Source organism: Hetaerina americana, unplaced genomic scaffold (genome assembly GCF_022747635.1).
Source record: "Hetaerina americana unplaced genomic scaffold, ioHetAmer1.1.p SCAF_26, whole genome shotgun sequence".
NCBI lineage: Eukaryota > Metazoa > Arthropoda > Insecta > Odonata > Calopterygidae > Hetaerina > Hetaerina americana.
The window spans coordinates 1,436,681-1,449,652 of record NW_027286830.1 but is presented as its reverse complement, the minus strand read 5'-3'; positions in this window follow the sequence as shown (position 1 = coordinate 1,449,652).

Genomic DNA, 12,972 nt, shown 5'->3' with positions numbered 1-12,972 from the left:
TTAACGAAAAGATGAAAATGGTGTAGCGTACTGTATCAATTCTTGCGGAGGCTCATCATCAGTATTCTACAATCTACATGTAATAAAACTTATCTGTAGAATATTTTTAATTGAAAAATTCTCCAGTTTACAATCAATTCACACATATTGATCTAAAATATTATTTCTTGAGTCGAGATCTTCAAGCAGCCTTATTTTTTTTATTTTTATGATAATTATTTCCGTTTTCCATTCATACCATAAATTTTGTTTAATTTTCTGTGAAATCTGCTAAAAATATCTCAACACAGTATACAAGGCATAAATTCTGTTAGCGCTTTTTAATCTTGATAACTGTGTTGTCCAATATAAATCAAGTTTGTACCTATTCATCGCATTCTATCTCATTCATCCCACGTAAATGATAAAAAAATCTTTCGCTTGTCAACCTTCAATTATAACGGCTAGCAGATACAATACTGTTGTTTTTAAGTCAACGTCGATCGCCAGAAAATCATAATACAGAGTCATTAATTTCATTTTATAAACTTAATCACTTCTGAAGCTTCTGCTTTCGTCTGGCCGATTTCATTAAGAGCGTTAATAGAACTGATGATGTGAAACTCCATCAGCCTGAGAGATATGTAGAAGTTTGATTTTATATCATTGTCAACAGAAATCTTGAAAAAACTCGGATAATGACTGGTCCAGTCAATTCTTTTAAAATACTTATCTTTTCAATCGATTATTAATGGGTAAATTGAATAATTTGGCGGGGCACAAAACTGTCATTTTGCTAGAAATGTTTTTGTTTTTGAAAAAACTTTTACATTTTCAATGAATGAATAAAATATGATGTGCTATAAATGGACATATATTCCCAGTTGCAAGCATTTTTGAAATAACCTATGAAATTGTGCGTACTATAAAAATCATGGCTATCGGATTGTATTTTTTATATAACGGTATGTCAAAAAGACGATACCAATAAAATTAACAGCCATTGATTCCTCGTTTTTTGAATCTAGAATCAAGTAGCTTAATGAAAGGAAAACATTTACAATAGAATACGACCAAGAAACAGTCATAGCTATTCAAGAATAGTCAGATTAGACGTCGAGATGATTTTAGTTCTCAGTGGTTTGATAAGTTCCACAACATTCTCGGGTAAAGTAATTTGAATCATCTATAATAAGCTCAACCAGTCTATATCATTTCGAAGTTAACGAATCTGTAATCACACAATACGTTTCTACAGATCATGAATGTACTTTCTACTTCAATGCACGATAAAGGTATCATGGAATATCAAGGCGCTTAATATCATTTAACTTTTAACCAGATGCTCTCAACGAATGAGATGATAGCCGAAAATGTAAGACTCATCGCAAAACCAAAAAACTAAGACATTTCTCACAATTTTTCCCGATCGTTTAGACAATATGATATAAACTAGTAAAAACAAACATTAGCAACCAATCCAAATCAGGTTCGATAAATGAGGGTTGACCTGAGTTTTACTATGATCCAGGACGCATAACATTACATCAGGGGATGGATCCAGTGCATTTCTCTAGGCCGCTTGCAGTTTTCGTCTGAGATATTAAAAATGAAAAATCACACATTGTTTATCTGGGTATCCAGAGACATCACCCGAACTTGGATCCGAAACAATGGGTCAGTAGACGAGCTCTCTGAACTACGCTACGCTACCACGCCCAGATTTGGATAGAGGATGTGGTCATATTTAAATAAACTTGTATGAGCCGCAACTTAATGAAAGTATCGTTGAGGTTAATTGGAAATGTATACACCTTTGCAGTGTAATTATTTTCCCTATATATTCTTGGATTGAATCTGAAAAATCCCCATCTCTTCAACATAACGCGATCCACACAGCACCAAAGACTCGCTGCCCCTTATTCCTTTTCATACCCCGTATGTTCCTCCACCCACCCTCCTTCCTCTTCCAGCGCGGACAGTTAAACGTGTAAACATTCACTCGCTCTCTCTGGGCCGTAAGCCGCCTCTCGGAAATTCCACGACGAAGCACCCTCCGCGAGGACGGGACTTGGAGGACCACCTGCCACAAGGGCCGAAGGGTCTGCTCGCGAAGAGCGCGAGCTTTTTAAAAAGCCTGAATTCTTAATCCGTTAAAAAGGATGTTCCCCGCTGTAGATGTGTTGTTACTCCGGCTCCTCGGAAGCTTGGAGTGTCTGTTTGCTCTAAACGCCTCTCTTCCCTCTTGGGCCTCGAGTGAAAGTTCAGCGACACTTCACAGACACAACGAAGGAGATACCACACGCGAAGACCACTTATTTGCCCAGGAAGCCTTGTATGCCGTTGAATATTTTATCCGAGACAAGTTGGGCCTTCAGCTGACAGCAGTCATACTTAATAAATCTCTTAATAATCAAATGAAAAAAACGGAGTTTTCCCCACACGTACATGTGCGGTGGTGGTAGAAAGACATAATGGTATCTTATCTAATTTTCCCATGGCAATAATTAGAAAAAATGCTCATAGTGATTGGATACAAGAAAATTTCTATGGGCTTCAGAAATGAAATGAAGACAAGTTAAATGAATTAATCCAAGGGGCCGGCTGGAATTCCATTCATGCGATAAAGAAACTAAATCACAGTCGGTGTATGAAACAGGTGACATTCCTATATAAAAACAATTAGTTTCCAACGTTCAACTTCTGATTTCATCTTCACGCTGGTAATTTTTCTTCTTTTCAAAAAGTATTTCCGCGGAAATCAAAAGGGACCATCAATCTGACTGTCTGAGTTCCCATTGTCTTACATTTAGTTTTATCGAGAATAAATTCAAAATACCCGTCTTTTATAAGTGGTGGTATGTGTGTGTGTATGCGGTGGTGTACGGCATTTCCAGACCATATACGTTCGAAGAAAGCCAAAAATGAAGGAAATTCTTTTCATCATTCTTTTAAATAATCGCATGATTATTTAAAATGCTGGAAGAAGATTTGTAACGTTACATCACTGAGCTTCCAGCTGCGAACTAAAGATACGCGCATTAATACATAAAAATTTTTAACCATATGTCGACACTATTTCGACTCGCACATTTATGTACACACTGGTTAGGATTGCGCGTGATAAACACCAAACGAAGAAATCATCAATTTAAGTTCTTGAACAGCAGACAATATTTCTCGAAACATGGTTAAATCTTAATTCGAGCATAATGATCATGTAACTACGCAACCATATCCTTTCCATACAAGCACATATCTCGCTTGAATGAATAATTTCGCATTATTCCCGGCCAGAAAATTTAAAACTGGACTAAGAAAATGATAGCGAAAGACGAAGCGAGCGAGGTACATGTGCGAATATTACCTATTACTATAGGAGTAAGTACGTGCGAATCTGATATAAAAGTTATACCGGTGGCATCTCTTCTCGGTCTCCCTTGCATAAACATTTTTAAGTGACGCATAAACGCGAAATACCTTTCTGAGCTGCAAACACGGCCGCAATGACGGATGAAAACCGAAAGAGCATCCATCAGGCGTCGATCGTGGTGAGTGGACGTCTTTCTGGGCTGGCTCCTCCTCCGCTTCCAAGAACGACGACAACCTACTTGGGGCCGTAAAAATATTCCTCGCTTCTCCGACGCTTCTCATAATTTGCGGCCGCTTTGCGACCAAACGTTATCTTCATTTTTTTCCATAGCCGTGCTCCTTTACCCGGTTGGTTTCGCTAAAAAGCTTCGAGCAGCTCCTCGCGCCCGAGAGAGGATTGAAATGTCAACAATGGCCATCGTTTCCTGAGGGGACGGGTGAATTCATTATCACCCAGGCGATCATCAAAACGCCTTGGATATACAACTAACCCTCTTAAAATATTCTGTTTGGTTGGCGAAATAAACGTTTTTGCAGCCCATGAGCATGGAAGCACTTAAAAATTGATTCCTTTTCGGATGTGCATGTGATGAGGGTGACGAGAGTTCAAGCGGAAAAGAAAACATTCACCTTAAAAAGTTATTTCAGCAAGAAAATAAATTTTACTGGATATTAGCGACGAGCTACTAAATGGGTACGGTCATTCAACGCAATGAGAACAAGCTTCCAGATACACAAAAATGACAGCCTCATCCATTCATTGCCCTCACCTCTTTTTGAAGATTGATGAATATAAAAGAATAATTATGGGGAGTGGTTAATTGTCGGTGAAAAATAAAATGTTCACTGTAATTCTTACATTTAACCCACTGATAATAAATGTATTCCTGAATAAATATTTATCTTGTAATCAACAGTAACACCATGTCTACATCAGGGATACATATCTATTATTTCCATATCTATTATATGGCCACGAATTGGATGGAATCGACTAGGAATGAAATTGGGAAAATATAGGTCGGTGTAAGTGGCAGTAAAAATTGAATTTATACGCTGTTTCAACTAGCTACATCGGCAAAATATGAACTATATTGTCGGAATATTTCTTTATCAAATTTCTCTATGACACAATATGTGGATGTACTTATTAGCATGGTCGAGCAAGAAATAAGGGACAAATTTGGGAAAATCGTATTAATCATCTAATATTTATATTATAAACCAGTTGTTTAAGTGGAAACTACTCACCCGCAATCTTCACCTGTTGATCTTTTTGACACTAGCTACCACGGAATCGATTATGTGTTCTAACCACTGAATTTTAGGATTCTTTCTTCTCTTAATCATTCCTTCGATACTTTTTTGACCACCATTTTAGTTATTTGCAATTATGACGATGAATATATAAAAATTTTTAAAAATCACTCCCGAGTCAAATATATGCTCGAATCCTAGCAAAAAAATCATCCAGTGATTTTGACCGAAAAAAAGACAAATAAACTTTTTTAAAAGGCAAAAAATGGTATTCCCCACTTTTTTCAGAAAATTCTATTATTTCTTGCCTCAGTTTTTACATGCTTGGGAGATCAATTTTTGACAATTTAGATGAGGATTCCTACGTAAATTTCAAATAAATCAGAGAAATAGGCGATCAGCAATGTAGGGAAAAAGTTTACCTTTTAAATCCACTACACACTTGAGGAGAAAATGCATTTAAAAGTATATTTTGGCACTCAAATACAGAAGTCTGAGCCCGTAACACCAGTTTACTCGCCCTTTTACTTTCGATGACGCCACAGACGGGCTACTCGATGCAATGGATCGAAATGATGGTCGGCAGGGATACCGGAGGGAATGAATTAAATTTTAGCATTACGTAGTTTTCGAAAACAATGAGCTATTCATTTTGACAAAGGAGTGAAAGGAGAGAGAATGAAATGCTCCGTACAGTTGGTCCCAAGGGATGAAAGAACATTTTTCTCTATATAGGGTACAATGTGTACTGGATGGCAGGTGAAAGCGTCTGATAGCGTCCGAAGAACTGAACAGGGAGGACGTGTTAGGATATCCGCCCGCCAGCCGGGGGCGCAGGTGCCTCAGGCCGAGCGGACGCCTCCAGTCCTACTCTCCTGTAGGCTCAGGCGGTGCTCGAGACCCAACTTTGCCTTCCACTCTCGGGAAGACAGCCATTTGCAGCTCATCCATTCGTCCATTGCCCCTGAATTCATCCTGAGCCTGTTTTTTTTTCTAATTTTTATTCGTCCTGCCGCATTGAAAGGCCAAAATCCTATCACTCGCAAGAGCGATAGGATTTTGGCCTTTCTGATCGACCTCTCTGTTTTCATTCCCATTCTCTATCCAAGCCTAGCAGACGATGAATTTTTTCAATGAAACACTAATACAATAGTGTGAACACATTGCTCAGCGCCGAACAAAGAAAAATTTTTACTATCTCGTTTTTAGTGTACTACCAAACCACACAAATAAATACTAACGATACTATACTATACTTAATAATTACCAATTAAACGGTGATGCAATTAAATTGGCTGCATGGTAAATAATCATCACCAATTTAAAAAAACCTGCATCTAACATTTAGTTGCTATGAAATTAAATACGAATATAACTTTAATTAATATTATGATTATTTTAATTTTTAAATTTGCCAAAAACACGTTCAGCATGGTATTATTTATATGAAATGATATCAAGTAAGTAGTTGGCGTAGTTTCCATTGTTTCTAGAGAAGGACCATTGGGAATAAGAGAATTCTAGAAATTTGTCAATAACGTTTTTCCTATATACCTCGCTCAAAGGAGTACCAATTCCCTAAGTTAAATCAGCGTATGCAAAAAGAACATGGAAAGTATTAGGTCCATATATTTTAGTGCATTCAGTAATTAAAAAATGAAAAAACTAGGTGAGCTGAAATGTGGCGTCCACTTTTCAGCTGCGTTTGTTAAATTGCACTCATAACACTAGTAAAAATGTCACAAAAATATTAGGCGGGGTAAATAACTGGGTATGTTGATTCAGAGGTATCAATATTTCATCTACTGGGTTATTAAAAAAAGCAAATACGATTGAATAATACTTCGAAAAATATTAACCATCTCCAACGAAAGAAAACGCATTTTGAAAAATGTCCATAATACGCATTAGTTATTTCAAATAATTAGTTTGTCTAATTACTGAAATCCAAACGTTAATTATCCCTAAATTAAGATTCTAAGCAACTTTTCCTATAACAAAGTAAAATTCAAATGATAAGCTAGATTGAATTCTAGGTTTATTAAGCCGAAGGTAAGGAAATAAATCCAGAAAATATTACCTCGAAATCTTTGATTCATAAAGAGTAATTGCTTGTAAGTCACATATAAATTACATTACGTTGTATTGCATCGTTTTAGCGGAAACAGCCGGTCGTTCCTGGCAAGTGTGAGCCGGCATCTTGTTTTTTTTCCCATCCCGGAGGTGTGTGAAAGTGAGTCCAGCACTCAGGCAACAGACATGCCCCATCTTCAATCCCCTTTCGCAGAAAATCCGACAATCCACCAGAATCGTTACGATGGAGCACCTACTCGCGCGAAACTCATCACAGACACACACGTACTCTGAAACGTACTGCGGTGACCCTTTCCTTATCTCTCCCACTACAGTTCGGCCATCACTTCGCGACAATGACTCCTCCCACCACCTTCTTAATGACCTCCCCAAAAACCTCTCTTACTCCCACAACGAGCGCTATCTTCCCCAACTCTTCCCCAGTAGGGGCCTCCGCAAAGACTCCAAATCATTGCCCTGGAATCGTGGCCCCTCACACTCCTACCGCCATGGAACGGAATCCGGTGGATTTTCCGACTCCGCTTAAAATTAATAGGAAAATAACATTAAGGAATATATCCTTAACTGGTACGGCATAGATTGGCATCTCCAAGTTGCTTTGGTGGAATGGTGGCAGGAGTGTTTAATCAACATTACAGCGGACGCAAGCGAGAAGAAGGTACACTGATACCGGCATTAACGGACGGTGAAATAACAGCGGACTAACACGAAACCACGCTTGACAAAGACAAGGAAAAGTGATTTCACAGCTTTCACAGGGTAGTAGAAGCACTAATTCGTACGACCTCACTAAGCCTGGGTTCAGTTTGGAAAATCAGATAGGGCTGGATGACCTTACCGAAGCATAAAAGAATATCTCACGATTAAAGAAATCGTCTAAGAATCAGTCTACATATGATCCCGCTTGAAATGTTATGATAGCCTGATTTTGATACAACGTAATACGATCATATTTCGTAGCAAAGAAAAGATCCTGACTCTTACTCTTCGCAAATCAATTTGAGTTTTTAATCACATCTCATTCCTCTGAATGAAATTTTAACAAATTTAGTTACGAGATTTTTCATAATAATTTAATTTTACCAGAATATTACTGAATTCATAGACGTTTAATTATTCACAAAATTGAGAAGTACAGGATGGGCTAGCCTTTTGATAAATATACTTCCCTGCCGATCATTAGTACCAATTAATCAATAGTTCTAATCGAATTGGCATCACTCAATATTTTGTTTTGGAATTTCTCATACCGACTCATGTATTTCTAAAACTCTTTTACAAGAGGCTATGGCGTATTATTTGCTAAGAAAAATACATAATCAAGTTGGCGCACTTCTTCCTTAAGATAACGATGATTTTCCGTTTTCAGGTCCTGATGATGACGTTCAACGTCAAAACCTGGGTCGTATTTTTAGATAAAGTGTGTGAAATTATAAATTCAATAATTTTATTTCAATAGCCTATGTAGGGCATTCAATGAAAATCAGAACTGTGAAAAAGAGAGAATACAATAAGAATCTACTGTATGACAAAGTTCGACTTCGAGGGAACAAGTTCCCCTGTTCTTATATGGCATAGATATGGGAGAAACACTGGGCACTGAGCAAAAAAAGAACTTCGCAAGCTCACGAATTCGTGGGATGAGGGTGCCATCCACACGGAATCGGGAGGATTTTGAAGGGGTAAGGGGAAAGAGGTGTGGGATGTGGGGGTATAGAAGCAGGTGCTGTGGTCATCAACCGCCTTGCCGCGTCAAAACAGCCTGCAGCCTTGATGCTTCGTTGACATACAAGCCCATACAAGCTATGCCGGCGATAGATGTGCAGAGCATCCCCTCCCCACGGAGAGCATAATGCATGCATTTTTTTGGAATTTCATTTTTTGTTTTTCAATTTATTTAACAGCAATGGCCTGTCACCGTGGTTGGGGTATCATATTGGCACTCTCGATCTTGCCAACATGCACTTTAGCCGGAGCGCATGAAGCGCTAAACTTGTGAGTTTTTTTTAGCATCATAGAGGAGGTCTAAGACCGTTCTGCGGCAGTTAAATGTTTATCATGCTAGGCTCCAGGAAATCTGAAAGGATTCAGCGCAAATCTCAATAGAAAATGTACGATATCTATGATATCTAAAGATGGGAAGTATTTTCTTAAACTTAATTGTGCATAATACTTATACCCCAACCAAAAATCAAAATAAATAAATGAATATGCAGGAAAAGAAGTAAGGTTCTACTTGGAATGTTTGCTCAATCCCTTGCTTATGAAGGCTTAAACAGGTCGAGAATATGATTATATTTTGGAGACAAAATATGAAAAATACAGCATATTTTATATTTAAATAAGTATATTTAAGGATAAATGAGTGCCTCTCCAACCTTCAAATTGCTTTTCGAGGCATACGATAACACTTTTTTAAATAACGAACGAGTATTGGAATTCCTTACAAAAGAAAGTGAGCAGTTACTGCATTAATTCACTAAACGAGTCTATTGCTTTTCGGGGCATATGATATCACTTTTTTAAATAACGAACGAGTATTGGAATTCCTTACAAAAGAAAGTGGGCAAGTTACTACATTAATTCACTAAACGAGTCTACAAGTAAATAGATGTTGGAATCCACATATTAGGATATCAGCCTACGATGATAGCCATTGAATATACGAATAATAATAACTATTACTTTCTTATCATCCCCCAGCGAAACAAAACCATATATCCGATACTCCCTTCAACACTTCTTCATTCTGCAAACTTCCTTCCTTCATCCATTCATTCCATCTCCTACCTTTCTCATTTGCCTATCACGCACCCCTCTATCACAGCCCTCAACATCATTTCGCGAATAAATGCCTTAACCATATCCCAAAGTAAATCAAAATCTTTGTACCATAACGATGAAAACCACGTAAACTATATTTAGCTCCCACGTCAAAGGAATCATGCAATTCACAAACTAGTGCGCTCTAAATAGAGAATACAATAAGAGAAAGGCTATCAAATAAATACAGAGAAACGTTATCCCCATGGATTTTATGACCAAAATAGAAAAGATAAAAACCGAATCTTGCTCATATGTGGTAGATCTCAAGAACTTGTGCAAACATTACCTTATTTTAAGTTATTTTTAAAATATCGGAATGAAAGGTTGCCTAGAGTGTAAAACTTTTCAGGGGGGATGAATCGGTTTGAATCCCAATAGTGACCGGCATTTCACTAATACGTATTTAATTTATCCCGAATACCAGTGGAAAGCTATGTGCAAGGTCTATCCTAAAGGTAGTAGAACATATTTTCCTCGACAGACGGACAGGACGGATAGGCGGTTTCTCTGGCTGGGTTCTAGGGAGGGGAATCTTTTTTCAGTTTCTGACCAGTTTTGAGGATTGTGGACCGTTCGCTTGCGAAACTTCTATAACGTGACTCGTAGCGCTCCGTCATAAACCGGTTATTTGAACAGCACTACGTCATCAAATGTTGCGTGAAACTGCCCAAAGCCGGGAAAGATTTTTAATCGACTCAGTCCTACTACTTTTGGGAGAGACCTTGTAAGTGAAATACACAGTCCGCAGGAGAAGCCGTTGAGCTGATGAAACTCCTGACCTTGAAGAGCTGATGAGCAAAAGTGTTTGGATTTTCTTGAAACTCTCTTTATTCTATTATTCGCCACTACATTCTAACATATTGCCAAAAATGAATAAATGGCCATATAGCCGCAGTCTTGGGTCTCTTGAAACATAACCACTTTGCCCGTGATCCCATTACTACTTAATTGAGTTTTTATTTCTTGTTTTCATCCCCACCCAGGCCCGGGTTCAAATCCCGGAGGTGGCAGATATTTTTCAGTGGTATCCCGATCCCTACTTGAGATGCTTTGTGGAGATCACTTTGAGTGAGCACGCCGTCCGTCGGATGGGACGTTATGCTGCGGACTCCTAGGCGCCTTTCGTAGGAAATTGCCACTGCCGGGTTTCGTTCGTCTTCATCCTTTCCATCCCTAATGGCGCAAATGATCTCAGCTGTCGGTCACCTCCCCTAAAACTACAACTACTTGTATTCAGCCTTTCCAAAAATCCCTTTGACATACCTGTATGGTACTAAAAAAACTGTCTCGTGGCAGTATATTTTATGTGTGGATATCACATGGTGATATAACTGACAGGCAATGATGTAGCCAAAAAATAATTATCAATGCATTTATTATATATTAAATGCGTCCACATGTGAAAAATTACATCGTGCAAATCGCTATCTGCCAACACCTATATAAGATCCAAATTTTCATTACGTATATGTGACCTATTCACTACGTTGGATGTAGAACTGGGATCATCAGAATCAAATTTATAATCACACTCGGAAAAATATCTAAAGAGAGTGTTTAGGTTCCGTATTTTGTAAATACTGAAGCTTTAGGTTTCGTTCGAGACAAAGGAATCTGCTTTAATTTGCAGCACCGGAATTACCCCCTTTGAGTGCCAAAATGAGTTATTTCTTTTCCTCAGAGAGGACTGCCGCGACTATCAGTTCCCCAAAAGAGCACAAAAAATATCCTTTCGAAATTAGGTTAGCCTTTATCTTATTCCTACCACACTTCCCCAACCTGAAAAACTTCGGTTCATGGACACTCTTTTAACACTGAATCCACTCTGAATTATTTTTTTTTCATTTCCACGGTGGCCATTGACTAGGCTAATTAAGGGACAAAAATGAAATTTCCATTTCAGAAATAGACTTTTTACGTTGCTGTTCTTTGATTTTAAGCAACGTATTGCTGAGAACTTTTCCGAATGCCTCTGATTTTGTAACGTAAACCCCATGATATTTATTTGCCATCACAATAGATATGATATTGTGATGGCAAAGATGAGACCCACTCCTGGATTTTAACCCTTTCAATTACTCCAAAAAATGAAAATAATTGAGACGGTATGCAATAAAGATGAAATCAAAAGTCTTAGGAATTAGAGGAGGATTTCAAATGTTAACAGAAATTAGTACGTACATTCCATCCCAGCGAGTTCAGGCTTAATAGAGGTGAGAAAAGAAAACACCTATGAGAAATACGAATCAACCGTGAAAAATTTAGGCAAGTAATAATTAAAACAAAGTAAGATAAAATTCGGTCGGTGGAAGATCAATATTATTAAAATTGAATTCCCTATAACCAATTATATTCAAACATTATTGAGAAAAACTATTTTTTTAAGATGCCCTATTATTGGAAGAATAGCATAAGAGAAAGACGATAAAAAAAGTAAAGTTAGGTGAAAATTTCATGGGAAAGGAATAACGTGGGACTGAAAGAAGATAAAGAGCGTTGACTGTAGACAAATATGAGAAAATTAAATAAAACTGATTACGAAACCTAATGTAACGCTGATAATGTGCTACTCGATAAAGAAAAGCAAATAAAAGACTATTCATTAATAACAACAATATGTTTCATAGGAATATCTAATATTCGCAAATAGAATTTGAAAGAAACATGAATGAAGGCAATGTAAATTTATAGAATATCACGATCGTCATGAAACAAATTAATTTCATTGGAAAAGCTTTTCTATGGACAAAGCAACGCTACGCAAGACGCATTAACCCTTTAAGAGAGGTTATTTCATTAAATGACCTCCGCAAGATGTGAAAAATATCAAGACATTAAAGAAATTACCTCTAGGTAGAATTTTGGAATAATTTTCATATTTTAGATAAGGAATTTAATAATTCACAATGGCTTATAACAGTGTAATAAAAATATTTTAAAAAATACTTCAGATTGATGGAAGATTCGAAGGAAGAATTAAAAGTAAAGGATTTATAAATTTATATTTCAAAGACCCTAGGTTAAAAACTAGGATTAAAAGCTAGGACCCATGGAATTTGTAGCTATAACTAGAGTAATATATTGTTTGATGGGCAAGGATAAAGAATCATTTGTTACGTAAGTATATTTACGAATATCTTATTGGGAATAAATAGAATAAAAGAAAAAATAAGCGGAAAACGTAGGTTACTACTACAGGAAAGAATTATTTCAAACTACGCGCTTGAACAGTAAAAAAGAAAGATACTACCCAGAACGGAGAGTTAGATATTGTGAAAGTGCCAAATCAATCAAGCAAATCAATGCGGTGAATAAAGAGAGGGAGTGGAAAAGTAAAGATGCTGAGAGCGGAGAGAGGAGGAATAGCTGTGGTGATGGGAAGGGGTCGCGGTGGCGATGCGCGGGGAGGGGAAGGGGATCGACCGAAAAGCGAGCTGCTATACT